The sequence below is a fragment of the Cherax quadricarinatus genome, chromosome 27, assembly GCF_038502225.1.
Source record: "Cherax quadricarinatus isolate ZL_2023a chromosome 27, ASM3850222v1, whole genome shotgun sequence".
Classification (NCBI taxonomy): Eukaryota; Metazoa; Arthropoda; class Malacostraca; order Decapoda; family Parastacidae; genus Cherax; species Cherax quadricarinatus.
Window position 1 is genome coordinate 27862604 of NC_091318.1, and position 19966 is coordinate 27882569.

The window sequence follows — 19966 nt, forward strand, 5'->3', positions numbered from 1 at the left end:
TCTGCACTCTCTCGAAAGGCGTAGAATTAGGGGGGATATGATCGAGGTGTATAAATGGAAAACAGGAATAAATAAAGGGGCTGTAAATAGCGTGCTGAAAATTTCCAGCCAAGACAGGACTCGCAGCAATGGTTTCAAGCTGGAAAAATTCAGATTCAGGAAGGATATAGGAAAGCACTGGTTTGGTAATAGAGTTGTGGACGAGTGGAACAAACTCCCGAGTACAGTTATTCAGGCTAAAACGTTGTTTAGTTTTAAAAATAGGTTAGATAAATACATGAGTGGGTGTGGGTGGGTGTGAGTTGGACCTGACTAGCTTGTGCTGCTGGGTCTGGTGCCGTGCTTCTTCCTTGAGTGGAAGTGACCAGACTAGGTGGGTCATTGGGCTAATCCGGGGGGTGGGTCATTGGGCTAATCCGGGGGGTGGGTCATTGGGCTAATCCGGGGGGAGGGACATGGACCTGCTCCGCATGGGTCAGTAGGCCTGTTGCAGTGTTCCTTCTTTCTTATGTTCTTATGTTCTTAACCCGTTATTATTTCCCTCACCTATGCCAGCCTATAAACCCATGCCTCACTTTACCCACCTTTTCCCACTCTCGCAAGCAAAGCAATGTCACAAGCCGTGTCAAGTTCCCAGGGTTCTAGTCGACTAACACCCAGGTACCTATTGATTGCTGGGTGGATAGGGCAGCAGGTGTAAGGAAACATACCCAGCTTCTCCATTCGTGCCTCAGATCGAGCCACGGATCCTCATTATGTGAGCTGAGGGCATGGGGGCACTCTGACAAGAGGTAGCTGCCAAGTGTGCTATGCAGAGTGGGCCTTCAATCTCACAGATGGCGTCATCTGTAGATACAATGAGAGTGTAGGTTCCTTGTGGCTTTCAGTTGGCAACAATATTCAACAGCTTCTCCCAACAGACAGCCTACAGCCTCCCCAGACTTCACTTCAACAGAGGAGTTAACAGCTGAAGTTAAATTAACATCTACAACAACAGTGCAAACACGTTACCAAAGCAACTCGTTCTCAAGCTGCTGCTAAATTCATTGACCTCTTGAAAATACTTAATGATTCTCCATCAATCACCCGATGGCGGCACAACCTCTTGCTGGTTGGTAACAGCTCTCTTCCTTTCCCATCCAGGAGGTACAAGTCCCTAGGAACATCTGTTGCCAAGGCAATAAATGATTTTCCTAGAGATGACAACCTCATCCATCTTACATCGGTGAGTTAAACACTCGCCGGGGTGCTTACCTCACTGAAAAAAAATTCATAGCCCAAATTAGGAAGAAATTAGAAAAGGGAAATATATTGGAGCACTTAGGCTAATTACTAGTGAAGACACCATTGTCCCTAAGGATGCCACGGTAGCACAAGCTCTAAAGGACAAACATTCACCCTGAGCTCCGGATTATAGCAACGACCTCCCTGACAGTGCCACAGGAGTAGCACATTAAACCCTGCAGGATGCAGTTGTGTATTATAGAGTCGCTATATCAGGTGTTGCATAGCGACTTTATAATATACTCAGGGCTTAGCAGGTGGTTTCACCTGATATATATATATATATATATATATATATATATATATATATATATATATATATATATATATATATATATATATATATGTATATATATATATATATATATATATATATATATATATATATATATATATATATATATATATATATATATATATATATATATATATATATATATATATATATATATATATATATATATATATATATATATATATATATATATATATATATATAATGAGTATGACAAGTACTACAGTAGAACATTATTCATTATGTCACTTTTACTACCTCAGAGCATCACCCACAGCGTCAGTCTCAACACTGCAGAGAAAAGAATATCCTTCCAAAAGAGCTGAGTAAACTTAGTTAGCAACGAGGAGCGGGACGATAATAATGAGACAAAGACTTGAGACAAAGACGTTGAAGTATCAACAACCCGCTTGCTGGGAGGGATGGGAGAGGGGGGAGGGGTAAGGAAGGTGTACGTGAAGAACCTGAGGTGGCGAGCTGTGGGAGACGGGATCCCGAAGACTCCTCACGCCTCCAAGCGTGAAGAACCTGTGACGCGGGGAACTGTGGGTGGTTAAATTCTCAGAATTAACTTTAATCTCCTCGATAAACGACGTATTTCACAGGCTTAACGATAATCTTCACAATAAACGACAGATATTACGCTGTTCTAACGATAAACAACACAATTCCACAGACATGACGCTAAGCTACACAGTTCACAGACTTATTGTTGCTCTTCACGAGATCCAACGGTATTCACAGTGCCACAGACAAAACATAGTCATTCCTCTTGTCAGCTGCTGGAAGGCCCCATAATGACTCTCGTACTGATGAGCTGCAACATCTCTGACATCTCTACATCTTTACTACTGTCAAGGTAAACGCATCACCGAAGTGGTAATGAGCACTGCAGTCGTTTCCTCTCTCGCACGTTTCATTCCTGATGCAAGACTGGAGGCTGGGAATAGATGAGGGAAGTAAGGAGGTGGGGTGCGCGGCTTAAAGACTAGGCTGAAGGAATAATGTAAGGAAAGACAAGGGATAGACAGGGAAGTAGGAAGGCAGTAAGCAGTGGAGGTGAATAAAGGGTAAAATTGTGTGATAAGGGCAAGAAGACGAGGCGATATTTTATTCTCCAGGAACAAGAGACAAAATGCTGAGCAGAGGGAAGAGTCGAGACTGAGGTAAAAGGAAAATTCGAAGAATTTTGAGGTATCAGAGACTAAGAGAAAGTTATACAAATAGTTGTAGAAGAAGAATGTATGAAGTCGTCCAAGAACCTGGACTAGATGGGGAAAACGTTCATAGTAAAGAAAAAAGAAACAAGGAATTAAAACAGGTTTGAGGTAAACTAAAAACTATACAAACATCTTAGAAGAAATATATTAAGAGTTAGGAAAGTGAAAAAAAATGATTGATAAAATTGGAAAAGAGGAAAGCAAAGAATTTTCACGGGGAAGAGATGGAAAACATAAAGGAAGAGGGGAGGAGAAAGAGTGGAATGGAGAACGGCTGGAAATGACACGGATGATAATAGAGTTGAGGGGTGAGGCATTATTAGATTGTGGTAGAGGGGAGTAAGGGAAGATGACAAGAGGGGCAGAATAGCAGAGAGAAAGGGGGAAAAGACAAAGAGAAAACTGGGACAAGGAAAGCGTGAGTGAAGATCCTAACAGGAAGAGAGAAAAGGAGATGGAATCGAGAAGTGGATTAGGAGAGGTAATAGGTGGAAACATTGTTAGAGAGAATGAATATACAGAGGAACTGTATGGCGGGGGAAAGGAAATAGAAAAACAGGTTTAGATCAGAATGCGACAAAGGCTGTGTATGACGCCATGTTGGACGTGAAGCTGCTGTAGTTATCTACACAACGTGATGAAACGAGCAGGTTTTTAATGTGACGACGTTTCACTCAATGCCATGATAAAGCTCTGCATAGGGCGAAACGTTGCCACAATAAAAAGTTTCATAACATCTTCTATTTTTCAATTACTTAAAAAGACAAGTAAGAACGCTAAATAAGCCTAATTGTTTCACCGTTCGCGAACGTAGGGTCAAGTCCCCAGTAATACTGGCGACCCCAGCAATAATGGGGACTCGACCGCCTTACAGAGAATATATCTTCACAAAAAATGGCAAACACTGCATAATGTTCCCCGTCACCTGTCTGTCTTCACCTAATAACCAGGCGAATGCTATTTAGTAGTCTCTTACATGTTGCGGGACCTGCATTACTTTTAATTTGAGTATCTAACTTGATATGGATTTTTATATTTCGTTTAGGAACACTCGAATTCTGTTATTCTCGGGCGGAAAGTGCCCGTTCCATGAAAAGTGCTTGTGTCATGGTAGTTACATTGCCTCCACCATTTTCTCTAAACTGCCTTCCATTTGTCCTCTTATGTAATAAGCAGGACATCTAAAGAAACAATTTTCCTGCCAGCTGTTGCAATCAACCAATCGCCTGATAAACGGTCTTATATATCAAAGAATAAGCAGCAGGCACTGCCACTCTCTCCTCTCTCTCTCTCTCTCTCTCTCTCTCTCTCTCTCTCTCTCTCTCTCTCTCTCTCTCTCTCTCTCTCTCTCTCTCTCTCTCTCTCTCTCTCTCTCTCTCTCTCTCTCTCTCTTTCTCTCTCTCTCTCTCTCTCTCTCTCTCTCTCTCTCTCTCTCTCTATCTCTCTCTCTCTCTCTCTCTCTCTCTCTCTCTCTCTCTCTCTCTCTCTCTCTCTCTCTCTCTCTCTCTCTCTCTCTCTCTCTCTCTCTCTCTCTCTCTCTTTTTTTTCTTTTTTTTTTTACACAGGGTTTGACAAGGTTAAGGATCCTAAGCTTTATTGACAGCTATTTACAGGTTAAGGATTCCTAACTTTATTGACAAGCTAGGCTGTTACCTACATCAACTCATTTTGAAAGCATTTTTATTGTTATGAGACATACAAGTAGGAAACAGGATGAAGTTGGAGCCATCTATGGGCCAGCATTTTCATTTGATCAACTGACTTTATCTCGTTGACATCATTATCCTGTACAGATGTGTTCCATACTCGAGTCATCCTGGGTATGTATGATCTCAGATGAAGTGATGTTCTGGAGAAGGGTACAGCCAGAGTGAAGTTGCTGCTTTCTGCCCGTCTTGTGGCATAAAAGCTTGTTTCACGCTGTCCTCGAAGTGGATCAAGTGTGGTATTTTGAGAATATTGGCCTTGTACATAACCAGTAAGGCCACCCACATCCCTCCTATGTTGAAGGCTCTGCTGAAATGACAGATCTATTCAGGATGGGTCAGGCGAGAGATGAGACGTCTTGCTCTGTTCTCTACTCTGTCAAGCAGTCGCAGATGAGAGGGGGGGCAGGCAAACCAAGAAAGTGGAGCATACTGAAGGTGCGAGCGTACTTGTGCCTCGTACAGGATCTTGCAACTCTCTCTCTCTCTCTCTCTCCACAGAAAGCATCACCTTCATAATTAAGAGCGTCACACGGTGGTACCTGCACATTGTACTCTCGCAGATGTCAGATTCAGCCCGTCACGCGTCACCTACTCGTTGTCAATGTTACCATACATGCATTAGCAAGTTTTCTGTCAACCCTTCCACAGCAGCATTAGCAGTTCTCCCATCAACGTGAGAAGTGACAGCAGGTAGGTCAAAGATGATAACAGATGAGATGGTAATATACGCAGTAGTATGTAACTTACCTAGATAGGATGGAAATATACCCACTTGAAAGGGCAGTACGCGCAGGGGGTAATAATAAACATACGCAGGTGAAGCTAAAACATACGCAGGTGAAGCTAAAACATACGCAGGTGAAGCTAAAACATACGCAGGTGAAGCTAAAACATACGCAGGTGGGATGGTGACATACGTGTAGGAAATACTACAGCAGCTCCTGTTGTAGCAGTTACTGCACTAGTTGTAGTAGCAGTAACACCACGTTCTTGTAGCACCGGCAGCAGCAAATATTCAACAGCCTCTGAAATTTGAATACCATTTATCAGGAAAAGACGCTCGTCCTGCTAAAACACTTTATTCTAAAACAATTACATTCTGGTTATGATTAACCATATTACTGCCGCTGGCTGCTCGCTCCATCAACTTCTGGTCGGCTGCCACGTTATATTTCTGGAGAAAGTTTCAATTTCGGCCATGTCTTGTTGAAATTATGTTGAGGTAATCTAAATGTTGAGGAACTTAGGGCTCCAAATGTTGATTTTGTGTTCTTTGACTGTACTCTTGTGTTCCTTGTCACGAGTCTCTGGCTATGCAATTGTGTTCCTTGATTGCAGTATTGCACTCTCTCTGAATATAATATTGTTTTATCTGAGCGAACTATTGAGTTCTCTTGCTTGACTATTTCTTATAACGACTATTTTGCATTCTGTTTCAGTCGCTCTAAAAGGTACATCCCATATAATCAGTTAAGAGTATCTCAAACTCCAAACACCTGTGAAAAGGGCAAATCTTCAATAAAATTCATCTTAAGTAGTCCAAATTGAAACCTGATTGTATTAATGGAGACTCAGGAGACAAGTTCTAACTGCTGTCGCCGTATAGTTGACAACGGCAAAGTACAATATATATATATATATATATATATATATATATATATATATATATATATATATATATATATATATATATATATATATATATATATATATATATATATATATATATATATATATATATATATATATATATATATATATATATATATATATATATATATAACACGTTACGTACTACTGAATATAGTTTCAGTGCTTCCACCAGGTTTGCAGATCAGATCTTAAGCAAATGCTCCGGTAGAGGCAGATCGTCCACATCATAACGAAATCAGTAGGAGGTCTTATGACCCCCCCATCCCTTCCAGGCTGGCGAAACGTTTCCATAATAAACTTACCTCAACTTTTCACACGCGTCACTTCTGGAAACACAACACTAATAACCCTATCAGATCTTCGTCAGTTTTATGTCAGTATCAACTGAAATATGCAGGATTCTGGAGCCTAAACTGCAGGATAAAAAGTTCTTTACTCCTGGATTTACGAGAGAAACCCAGCTGGCTCCGGGAGGGGAGAAAAAAATTATGCCGAACTTCAAAACTCCAGGGGGAAAAAAATGAGCAATGACCCAGTACCCTTGCAAATTTATGATGCTGAGGAGGACACACACACACAAAAAAAAAAATGGGAGGGAAATGGGTAATGAAAAGTTGTCTCCGATAATGTATTAGAGGACGTTAATGAAAATTGTTAAGAGAGATAATATGTGTCATGAGTGAGCATACTAAACGGTGATTATCCGTGAAGAGGAGACGTGTGAGGAAGAGACACTTGTTGTGGAAGAGACACACATGTAGAGGAGATACATGTGGAGAAGAGACACATGTTGTGTAGAAGCAACACATGTTGTGTAGAAGAGACACATGTTGTGTAGAAGAGACACATGTTGTCTAGAAGAGGTACATGTTGTGTAGAAGAGACACATGTTGTGTAGAAGAGACACATGTTGTGTAGAAGAGACACATGTTGTGTAGAAGAGACACATGTTTTGTAGAAGAGACACATGTTGTGTAGAAGAGACACATGTTGTGTAGAAGAGACACATGTTGTGTACAAAAGAAACATGTTGTGTATAAGAGACACATGTTGTGTAGAAGAGACACATGTTGTGTAGAAGAGACACATGTTGTGTAGAAGAGACACATGTTTTGTAGAAGAGACACATGTTGTGTAGAAGAGACACATGTTGTGTAGAAGAGACACATGTTGTCTAGAAGAGACACATGTTGTGTACAAAAGAAACATGTTGTGTATAAGAGACACATGTTGTGTAGAAGAGACACATGTTGTCTAGAAGAGATACATGTTGTGTAGAAGAGACACATGTTGTGTAGAAGAGACACATGTTGTGTAGAAGAGACACATGTTGTGTATAAGAGACACATGTTGTGTACAAAAGAAACATGTGTAAAAAAACACATGTTCTGTACAAGAGACATATGTTTTGTACAAGAGACACATGTTTTGTACAAGACATACATCGCGGAACAAGCTACAACTGAGACGTGAAATTTTATGCACCTTAGATCGCAACATTTTCTGGTCTGTAGAGATTCTCACATCTCAGGGTGAAACCACGCTCCGTAGTTATAAAAAACCACGCTCCGTAGTTATAAAAAAAACACGCTCCGTAGTTATAAAAAACCACGCTCCGTAGTTATAAAAAACCACGATCCGTAGTTATAAAAAACCACGCTCCGTAGTTATAAAAAACCACGCTCCGTAGTTATTAAAAACCACGCGCCGTAGTTATTAAAAACCACGCGCCGTAGTTATTAAAAACCACGCGCCCTAGTTATTAAAAACCACGCGCCGTAGTTATTAAAAACCACGCGCCCTAGTTATTAAAAACCACGCGCCCTAGTTATTAAAAACCACGCGCCGTAGTTATTAAAAACCACGAGCCGTAGTTATTAAAAAACCACGAGCCGTAGTTATTAAAAAACCACACACTGTATCGTTAGTGCGCTTTGTTTTAAAAAAAATACCTGTGTAAACAAATGGATATTTACATATTGTATCACACTGTTGATGGTGAAATGTTCCAGTGAAACGAGAATTAATATAGAATGCAATATTGCAAATGCAACTTAAAGAAAGATAAGCTTGTTTGACCATTCTGGATAATAGCAAACCTTTGGTTCGTTGGCTGGCTAATGGGATTCATGTCTATCGAAACATGAGAGTCATTAAGGCTACATGTCACTTATTACTACGAACACAAGTACAAATAAAAGGCGCAATGGTATTTGGGCATTAGATAGATAATCAATCCAGGAGAATTAAAGGCAAAGGTAAACGTTAAAGGTAGTTATTTTTGGAGTATCCTTCATATTCCCACCAGCATTATCAGTATACAGAGTGTACTGAGAATGGTAGGCAGACACCATGCTTGTCAGTGACGTTATATGATGAGAGAGAGCAAAAATAAGTACACTTAATGCCACTGGCTCAGAGACTCATACAAAGAAAGACCAGTGTGTGTGTAATCAGCAAGAGAAAGTGAGAGACTGCCCTCCATCCCTGGGTGTAGCCATGAAGCCACCCCGTCTGGAGGTCAAATCTCACATTGACTGGTTGATGTCTATAACTGGCAGTTATATACACTATAGGTGTGGGGCCATGATGACTATGCAACAATAAACTACTAGGATTTGGCTGGCTCTGTGTCGAATGCAAAATGTGGTTGTGTTATGCACGCTGAGTAACAGTGACGTGTACTAAGTGTGGGACACGCCTGTACACCAGTCGAAAATACTTTACGCTAAATATTAGCGCACTGAAGTTACAATCAAGTCTAAGAGTATATAAAGTGAGATATATACATTCCCCTACACGTGTATTTACACTGTTGCTCTCAGAGAACACACATTAAGAGAGAGATATACTCATTAGAATATATACAGTCGTTTAAGTTATGTACCGATTGTACATTGTGTACTGAGAGATATATTCACGAGAATAAGTACGTTGTGGAATTTAATAGATCAGTTTTTTTTAAATACTTTTTTTCACGTTTATTAAACATAAATTATATTTGAAACTTGGGTTTAATGTTCGCAAACAAAGTTTTACAGGCAAATTAAGTTTAACTGTTATGTTGTTTTAATTGTAAATTAACCCTTTGATCAAGAGCTCTAGTGAAGGGCTCTTGATCGAATAAATCTAATTGCCAGCCAATTCCCAGGCGCTGCATAACCTTACAGGATTTGCTTGAAAGATGCTTAGAGATTCGATAGAGCAGACAGGGTCAGTCAAGCTGTTACAAATGCCAGGCACCGGAGGTAGAGAGGAAACAGTAGGAAACCTAAAATACAGCTGAACTGATAAGATGTTAGGAATTTTTTTTACCATTTTCAAGGTGGTAAACAAGTGGAATGAACTAGACGGGGTGGTGGTGAAGGCAAAAATCAATGCGCAGTTTCAAGCAGGTATGATAAGGCATAAGGTTACAACAGTAATTTTTTACGGAATTGGTGTCTGCGTAAACAGTTTTCCCAACTGTTACTAGAACATTAAATTATAAACAGATCAGTACCGTTGTAACTTGCTGAGCCCAGTCCTTAGACTCATTATAAATCTGTAACCTTTGGCTTACCTCCCATACAACAAACATATGTTTTGCAATAAACCTAATAAACTAAATATTACTTAGGAAAAAGTACATGCCAGCTAATTTCTGGAGGTTAAGAAGCGGGGGCCGGAAGCTGAGTCTCAATCCCCAACAAAAAACAATTCGGTGAGTGCAAGTCAGTGTTGACCCAGGAAGTGAGGCATTCCTTGGATGGTAAATATAGAGAGCCGTTAGGTCATCATGGTCAAAGCAGGACCACACATTAGCGTAATTGTGTGTGTAGACGGTGAGAAAATAATCATTATCATCAGTGGTGGATGTGTCGTAGATGGGGCTGGTGGAGGGAACCCTTTGATGGCGCTAGGAACTGGGTGATGGTACTGAGAACTGGTTGATGGTGCTGGGAACTGTTGATGGTGCTGGGAACTGGTTGATGGTGCTGGGAACTGGTTGATGGTAGGGAGAATTGGTTGATGGTGCTGCGAGCTGGTTGATGGTGCTGGGAACTGGTTGATGGTGCTGGGAGCTGGTTGACGGTGCTAGGAACTGGTTGATGGTACTGAGAACTGGTTGATGGTGCTGGGAACTGGTTGATGGTGCTGGGAACTGGTTGATGGTAGGGAGAATTGGTTGATGGTGCTAGGAACTGGTTGATGGTACTGAGAACTGGTTGATGGCGCTGGGAACTGGTTGATGGTGCTGTGAGCTGGTTGATGGTGCTAGGAACTGGTTGATGGTACTGAGAACTGGTTGATGGTGCTGGGAACTGGTTGATGGTAGGGAGAATTGGTTGATGGTGCTGCGAGCTGGTTGACGGTGCTGGGAACTGGTTGATGGTGCTGTGAGCTGGTTGGTGGTGCTAGTAACTGGTTGATGGTACTGAGAACTGGTTGATGGTGCTGGGAACTGGTTGATGGTAGGGAGAATTGGTTGATGGTGCTGCGAGCTGGTTGACGGTGCTGGGAACTGGTTGATGGTGCTGTGAGCTGGTTGGTGGTGCTAGGAACTGGTTGATGGTACTGAGAACTGGTTGATGGTGCTGGGAACTGGTTGATGGTGCTGTGAGCTGGTTGGTGGTGCTAGGAACTGGTTGATGGTACCGAGAACTGGTTGATGGTGCTGGGAACTGGTTGATGGTGCTGTGAGCTGGTTGGTGGTGCTAGGAACTGGTTGATGGTACTGAGAACTGGTTGATGGTGCTGGGAACTGGTTGATGGTGCTGTGAGCTGGTTGGTGGTGCTAGGAACTGGTTGATGGTACTGAGAACTGGTTGATGGTGCTGGGAACTGGTTGATGGTAGGGAGAATTGGTTGATGGTGCTGCGAGCTGGATGATGGTGCTGGGAACTGGTTGATGGTACTGAGAATTGGTTGATGGTGCTGGGAACTGGTTGATGGTGCAGAGAGCTGGGTGATGGTGAAGGAATTAGTCAGAGCTATCAGCGCACGCCTGAATGTGCTTGGGATCGATCCCAGGGCAGGGTGCCTAAATAAATACCTGGGTGTTGGCTGACTGTGGCGAGCCTTTATCGGTGCAAAGAAATAAATTTTCATTAATAATAATAATAATAATAATAATAATAATAATAATAATAATAATAATAATAATAATAATAATAATAATAATAATAATAATAATAATTATAATAATTATAACTTACGAAGTGATTTCAGAAATGTGAAGATTCATTTAGGACATTGTATACACACACACACACACACACACACACACATACACACACACACACACACACATACACACTCACACACACACACATACACACACACACACACACACACACACACACATACACACACACACACACACACACACACACACACACACACACACACACACACACACACACACCTACACACACACACACACACACACACACACACACACACACACACACATACACACACATACACACACACACACATACACACACACACACACACACACACACACACACACACACACACACACACACACACACACACACACACACACACACACACACACACACACACACGGGAAATCCTGTGTCACAGACCTACTGGAGTTCTATGACAGGGTGACAGCAGTAAGACAAGAGAGAGAAAGGTGGGTGGATTGCAAGAAGGCGTTTGACACAGTTCCACACAAGAGATTAGTGCAAAAACTGGAGGACCGAGCAGGGATAACAGGGAAGGCACTACAATGGATCAGGGAATACTTGTCAGGAAGACAGCAGCGAGTCATGGTACGTGGCGAGGTGTTAGAGTGGGCACCTGTGACCAGCGGGGTCCCACAGGGGTCAGTCCTAGGACCAGTGCTGTTTCTGGTATTTGTGAAAGACATGACGGAAGGAATAGACTCCGAAGTGTCCCTGTTTGCAGATGACGTGAAGGTGATGAGAAGAATTCATTCGATCGAAGACCAGGCAGAACTACAAAGGGATCTGGACCGGCTGCAGATCTGGTCCAGCAATTGGCTCCAGGAGTTCAACCACACCAAGTGCAAAGTCGTGAAGATTGGGGAAGGGCAAAGAAGACCGCAGACGGAGTACAGTCTAGGGGGCCGGAGACTACAAACCTCATTCAGGTAAAAAGATCTTGGGCTGAGTATAACATCAGGCACATCTCCTGAAGTGCACATCAACCAAATAACTGCTGCAGCATATGGGCGCCTAGCAAACCTCAGAACAGCATTCCGACATCTCAATAAGGAATCGTTCAGGACCCTGTACACCGTGTACGTTAGGCCCATATTGGAGTATGCGGCACCAGTTTGGAACCCACACCTAGCCAAGCACGTGAAGACACTAGAGAAAGTGCAAAGGTTTGCAACAAGACTAGTCCCAGAGCTAAGAGGTATGTCCTACGAGGAGAGGTTAAGGGAAATCAACCTGACGACACTGGAGGACAGGAGAGATAGGGGGGACATGATAACGACATACAAAATACTGAGAGGAATTGACAAGGTGGACAAAGACAGGATGTTCCAGAGATTGGACACAGTAACAAGGGGACACAGTTGGAAGTTGAAGACACAGATGAATCACAGGGATGTTAGGAAGTATTTCTTCAGCCACAGAGTAGTCAGTAAGTGGAATAGTTTGGGAAGCGATGTAGTGGAGGCAGGATCCATACATAGCTTTAAGCAGAGGTATGATAAAGCTCACGGTTCAGGGAGAGTGACCTAGTAGCAATCAGTGAAGAGGCGGGGCCAGGAGCTCGGACTCGACCCCCGGAACCTCAACTAGGTGAGTACACACACACACACACACACACACACACACACACACACACACACACACACACGCAATAATCAGGTGAATTTCAGTATCAAACAAGGAAAAAAAACACTTATGAAGAAATTCTCTTTAATTAATCATTGCTCCTTATCAACCTTAACATAATTTTGATCTCTTCACCATTACAAATAATAAATATAAAAATTAGATAACGACAGTTCCCACTGATAGCGGCTCTCAGCCACACACTTCAATGTAACTGTTAAATTATCCTGAACAAGTTCATATTACATATCACTGAACGTTTTACAAAGTCCGTCTTCAAAGAGGAAGTTTTTATCAGGTTTTTCCGGACTAAACTTCTCTGTAAATAGCAGGTTCAAAATTTTGTTGGTAGTTTGTATTCGTATTCGGCTCTCGGGTCCCCGATTGCACTTCCGCCTCAGTTCGTGTTGTTGCCCAAGTTTCTGATACGGACCAAAATTGTTTCCTCTGTCCTTCAGTTTCCACAAGTAAAAAAAAAGATACATAAATTTCTTCTTACTTGTGAAGGATATCATAAAAAAAAAGTGTAATATTTGTCGAGCGGCAGACAGTTAGCCGACCATAGCCCAAGACTGCTCACACATCCATAGTTTACGTCTGGGATTATAAACTTTATGGTGTTGGTGCTTTAGCCTCCTGTTATCCCGAGTTTTATGCCTGGTGCTCCTCCAAACTTTTAACTCTGGGAAGGCAAGAAATGAACAATAAAATCCAAGTTAATTGCTGCTCGCACTTACACTCGAGGTGAAAAATGTGCCGATGGCATCTTTGTCATATGATCCCCAGCCATTTCTGCCGATAAAATATTAGCTAACTTCTACTGCGGTGCTGAATCTGGTGAAGGAGGACTCTGTTATTGACCTTCTTGTGAGCTACCACTCGGGAGATATCCACCTTGAGGTGTATATCTCAGTGTATATAACTTGAAAGTTTAATTTAATGCTTATTTTAGGGATTAAAGTATTCTCAGGTGGCGAGAAGCATGTTACACGCAGCCTCAATGATCCGCGAGTAATTGCAAGGCTCTAAACTCCATTAACCAACCAATCAAGTATTACGAGATCATTATTTATCCTCTCCTCACTTCGAAAAAATAAACACAAATGCGGTATAATGCGATTCTTTATTGACTACGTTTCGCCCACAGATTTACTTTTCGCCCACACAGTGGGCGTTATACTGCATTATACTGCATTTGTGTTTGTTTTTCCATCGTGTCGTTATTTTATACCATTTATCTCTCCTCAGTTTACATGTGTGTGTGTGTGTGTGTGTGTGTGTGTGTGTGTGTGTGTGTGTGTGTGTGTGTGTGTGTGTGTGTGTGTGTGTGTGTGTGTGTGTGTGTGTGTGTGTGTGTGTGTGTGTGTGTGTGTGTAACTCTAACAGTTGTGAGGCGTTAATGTTAATATTTTTAAACACACATGTAATATTAGTATTTAAAAAAAAACTATCTGCTGGTACCGGCTGTTTTTAACCAATACCGATACTGAAAAAATGGTCGATACTCGCTGATACCGTTACTTTGGCAAATCTCTCCAATAAAGTCCTATATTTGTACGACGTTTCACCCCACCACTGGACTTTATCAAGTACGAGCCACATATGACAATAGGATGTCTATGTGAAGACACGGAACGTTAAAATTTGCACGTTTTACACTTGAAATTGTGGTGAAAGTTCCCAAGCTTGTACTTCTCGGAAACTCTTATTGTTACTTAATTGTTACGCTCTTTAATAAGCTTGGCACAACAAAATATCTTAAAAAAAAAGTGGTGAATTTCTCTTCAGTGTTTAGATCTGACCAGCCAAGGACAAAAACTAGGGAAAATCCAGAGGGGTCATAACGGACCTGGATTCCTAGTTCAGGAAGCTGCGCTACGAAGAGAGACTAAAAACGACAGACCCTGAAGACCTTAGGGGACGGAAGAACCACGTAAGATATGACAGAAACATTCAAAATGATCACTGGATTTGTTTGAATGAACAGATAAAATTAACGGCATGGATTAGGAACAACGTGCTCACATGACTTGACTGGATGTACAGGGATACAGTGACATGCAGGAATAAGGAACCAGTAGGCTGAGATGACCTTAGCAGTCACTTCCTTGATTCCAGTAGTCACCATGGCTCCAGTAGTCACCATGACTCCAGTAGTCACCAAGACTCCAGTGGTCACCATGACTCCAGTAATCACCATGACTCCAGTAGTCACCATGACTCCAGTGGTCACCATGGCTCCAGCACTCACCTGAATCCATTAAAGACACACCAAACCGTCGTTCATATATACATCTGAATATATATCAACATACAAGTTCACATTTTTTATTTATAACCTGGTTCTTGAATATTTTAAATGATCATGAAAGAACCTTTAATATACAAACAAGTTAAGGCTTCAGTAGTTCTCATTGACTATATTTGCTGCCATCATTTACGGAGACATCGACAAACGCCTCTTCAGCCTCACAGGCTGGTCGGGAAAAAAACTTCATACACAGTTACAGGAATAACTACGTCAGGGCCCACAAAACATGTATTTAATGAAACAGATCTTGTGTACTTAAGAGGCGGAGGTCAGATGCTGAGGCTTGACCCCGGTCCAACTGCCCTCCTTCCCCAGCAAATACAATTAGGAGATTGCAGCTAGGTGAGTCAACAGGCTTGGGGAAGACACGCTACCATTTACGCTATAAACTGGTAAAAATGGTGAAAAAGACATGACCGCTGTGATATGGGAACGGGGTGATACCAAATTTTTATCGATACCGATATTTTTCATATTTTTTTTATTTTTAAAATTATAATGACTATGTTCAGTATATAAGGGAATGCAGATTTCATAATGGGTATTAAATAAGACAAGAAGTTTAAATATTAAGTAACTAATTTCTTTGAGATGATAATATTGTTAGTTATGACTTGGCCTGTTGTCAAAGGCACTTGTCGATAGCGTGAACGTGCGTGCGTGCGCGCGTGTGTGTGTGTGTGTGTGTGTGTGTGTGTGTGTGTGTGTGTGTGGACTAGACCACAACATTTTGAAGAGCTAAGCAAGTTATAACAGCGATTAGCTATCCACAAATTTGCGGAACGTAAACAACAGCTTACACGGACATCTACCTGGAGTCTACCTGGTGGGTGCTCTGGGGGTCAACGCCCCCGCAGCTGGGCGACATGAAATTAGTCATAAAAGCTTTATAATGTAGCTTATATGTTATTTTGAGTTATTTACAATACCCAGTTTTAAAAAAGTTACGGCTTTATTTCGGAAAGTTAAAAGTGGTCAAGAGTTATTTACAACAGCAGCGGGAGAGGGTCGTGCAACTCTACGGGAATTACGACCCACATTTCACTTATTCACACGTATTATCACTCCCGTCTAAATGGAGTGCGTTTGGATATTGCAGAAGGGTTCTGGATCCGGGAAAATGTTGTTCCTCTCCTGTCCTCGAACGTATAATCTGAATAATCTTTCCGGGTTAAGCGCTTCCCAGTGAGTGAATAATCTAAAGTGATCACTTCTCGAACTCTAAATTAATGTATTGAAAGTTTTGTTATTATCCAACTCATTCATTTGTTAAGGATGAGTTTAAAATAAGGGAAATAAACCCATGGAGACTTTAAGATGAATGCTGATCCCACACGGAGGATTTTTATGTATGAAAGGAGGTCAATCTGTTTGTTCAGGTGTGGGAATGAATTGTGTGGTGTCGGGGTAAAGGTGTGCGGAGGTGTGGGAGTGAAGGTGTGCGGAGGAGTGAGGGGTAAAGGTGTGCGGAGGTGTGGAGGTGAAAGGCTTGTGGAGATGCGAGAATGAAGATGTGTGGGGGTGTGTCAGTTAAGGTGTGGGTGAGTGATCTGAGTGATGCATGGGAGGGGGTGTCCCAGTATGCAGGCGCAAAAGCGATAGTCCAGTAACTGAATAGTAAAACAGCAAAGATAGTTATTAATATATTTGAATACATCCGGCACAGAGCTGCCTCTTCTCACACCTTTGATCTTGAAGCCTTCAAGAAACTCCTTTGAGCATATCTTTGAGAGCAGTTATGTTTAACCCGGGGTTATTGCTGTTTCTTTAGAGGTAATCTGACCTTCCTAAGGGGTTACCTACCTGGTGGGACTGTTATTATTATTATTATTATTATTATTATTATTATTATTATTATTATTATTATTATTATTATTATTATTATTATTATTATTACTGTTAATATTATTATTATTATTATTATTATTATTATTATTATTATTATTATTATTATTATTATTATTATTATTATTATTATTATTATTATTATCATTACTGTTATTAACATTACTAATGAAATTAAGACACATGTGCAACATCTGGGTATCTTCATTGTAGACGTTTCGCCATCCAGTGGCTTCATCAATAAAAATTCCAGGACATAACTAGAAGACAGTTGAACTATATACAGAAGATGAGGTAATCAGTCCCTCAACCTTGGAGTAGGTGCGAAGAGCACCGTAGTCGTGGGGATTCTGAAGCAGAAGGAAGGCGCATGACGCTTATATACTAACGTCAGGTGGAAATGGGACGTGTAGCAGACGAGGGCATAGTCACTGGTAGGCAGGATTCCCCAGTGGAAGTAGGTCCTACCCAAAGAGATGGGTTAGTTGTAGTAGTAGTTGTCGTAGTTGCAAAGGTTATGTACATGTCCTCAGAATCAAGATTCCATGATGGTGCAGTGTCTGACAAGTTGTACAAGAATGGTATATAATACCGACAAGATGAAATTAAGACACATGTGCAACATCTGGGTATCTTTATTGTAGACGTTTCGCCATCCAGTGGCTTTATCAATACAAATTCCAGGACATAAGTTGAAGACAGTAGAACTATGTACAGAAGATGAGGTTTATTATTATTATTATTATTATTATTATTATTATTATTATTATTATTATTATTATTATTATTATTATTATTATTATTTTGTTAATTTATCAAGGATAGGGGTTAATTAAGAGTTTGTTAGTTAACGGAAGAAAACTTTGAGAAAAGGTGTGCATGCGCGCGCGCGCGCGCGTGTGTGTATGTGTGTGTGTGTGTGTGTGTGTGTGTGTGTGTGTGTGTGTGTGTGTGTGTGTGTGTGTACTCACCTATTTGTACTCACCTATTTGTGGTTGCAGGGGTCGAGTCCTAGCTCCTGGCCCCGCCTCTTCACCGGTTGCTACTAGGCCCTCTCTCTCCCCGCTCCATGAGCTTTATCAAACCTCGTCTTAAAACTGTGTATGGTTCCTGCCTCCACTACGTCATTTTCTAGGCTATTCCACTGCCTTACAACTCTATGACTGAAGAAATACTTCCTACTATCTCTCTGACTCATTTGTGTCTTCAACTTCCAATTGTGGCCTCTTCTTTCTGTGTCCCCTCCCTGGAACATCCTGTCTTTGTCCACCTTGTCTATTCCACGCAGTATTTTATATGTCGTTATCATGTCTCCCCTGACCCTCCTGTCCTCCAGTGTGGTCAGGCCGATTTCCATAATCTTTCTTCATAGGACATTCCCTTAGCTCTAGAACTAACCTTGTCGCAAACCTTTGTACTTTCTCTAGTTTCTTGACGTGCTTTATCAAGTGCGGGTTCCAAACAGGTGCTGCATACTCCAGTATGGGCCTGACATACACGGTGTACAGTGTCTTGAATGATTCCTTACTAAGGTATCGGAATGCTGTTCTCAGGTTTGCCAGGCGCCCATATGCTGCAGCAGTTATCTGATTGATGTGTGCTTCCGGAGACATGCTCGGTGTTATACTCACCCCAAGATCTTTCTCCTTGAGTGAGGTTTGCAGTCTTTGGCCACCTAGCCTATACTCTGTCTGTGGTCTTCTGTGCCCTTCCCCTATCTTCATGACTTTGCATTTGGCAGGATTAAATTCGAGAAGCCATTTGCTGGACCAGGTGTCCAGTCTGTCCAGGTCTCTTTGAAGTCCTGCCTGGTCCTCATCAGATTTAATTCTCCTCATTAACTTGTGTGTGTGTGTGTGTGTGTGTGTGTGTGTGTGTGTGTGTGTGTGTGTGTGTGTGTGTGTGTGTGTGTGTGTGTGAGACAACAATGAAAAACAATTGGGATTTATGTTTGTGCTTCTAGTCGTATTTACATTAGGTCTCAGCAGGGTTCTAGCACTAAGCAGGGTTCTAGCACTCAGCAGGGTTCTAGCACTCAGCAGGGTTCTAGCACTCAACAGGGTTCTAGCACTCAGCAGGATTCTAGCACTAAGCAGGGTTCTAGCACTAAGCAGGGTTCTAGGACTCAGCAGGGTTCTAGGACTCAGTAGGGTTCCAGGACTCAGCAGGGTTCCAGGACTCAGCAGGGTTCTAGCACTCAGCAGGGTTCCAGGACTCAGCAGGGTTCTAGCACTCAGCAGGGTTCTAGCACTCAGCAGGGTTCCAGGACTCAGCAGGGTTCCAGGACTCAGCAGAAACAATGGACACATCTTTCATTTAGTCGTAAATTTCTTTGGATGTCTTCCAAGGGCGTGTGCTGATAGTCTCGAGTTTTTTTTTATTGTGTCTCCTCCGAGTTTACAGCCTCCCAGCCAACCTGGGTCGCTGCAGTGATGGCTGGGACATGGCACCTGTCTCCCCTGTTTTATGTGGAGGCCCAGCGTGACACTTCTGTGGAGGACGAGCGTGACACTCCAGTGGAAGACCAGGGTGACACTCTTTTGGTGGACTAGTGTGACACACTTATGGAGGACCTGTGTGGCACTCTCGTGGATGATCTGATTGGCACTCTTGTAGAGAACCAGTATGGCACTGTTGAAGACTTCACCTCCCAGTGGCTTCAACTCAAGAAGGTAACTGGCGAATTTAGCTTCATCCTCAACTGACATAGTGACTCTCTCCCTCTTTTTTATCTAATGTTCCTAATGGTGTGGTAGTTTAGTGTGTGTGCCATGTCTGCTTGTGTGATAGTTTAGTGTGTGTTCCCTGACTGCTGGTGTGGTAATTTA

General features: G+C 41.9%; 1 protein-coding gene across 8 annotated transcripts in view; it reads right to left on the minus strand.

Moving 5' to 3' along the window:
* Positions 1 to 19966, minus strand: part of LOC128691112 (uncharacterized) — a 343519-nt gene that overhangs the window by 168131 nt on the left and 155422 nt on the right. The window contains exon 2 of one of the 8 annotated variants that reach the window (XM_070089168.1): positions 5426 to 5533. The exons of the other annotated variants lie outside the window; for them this stretch is intronic. The gene's annotated coding sequence lies outside the window, so the exon portion shown is untranslated. The remainder of the gene's footprint in view (positions 1 to 5425; positions 5534 to 19966) is intronic. 8 annotated transcript variants of the gene reach the window in all.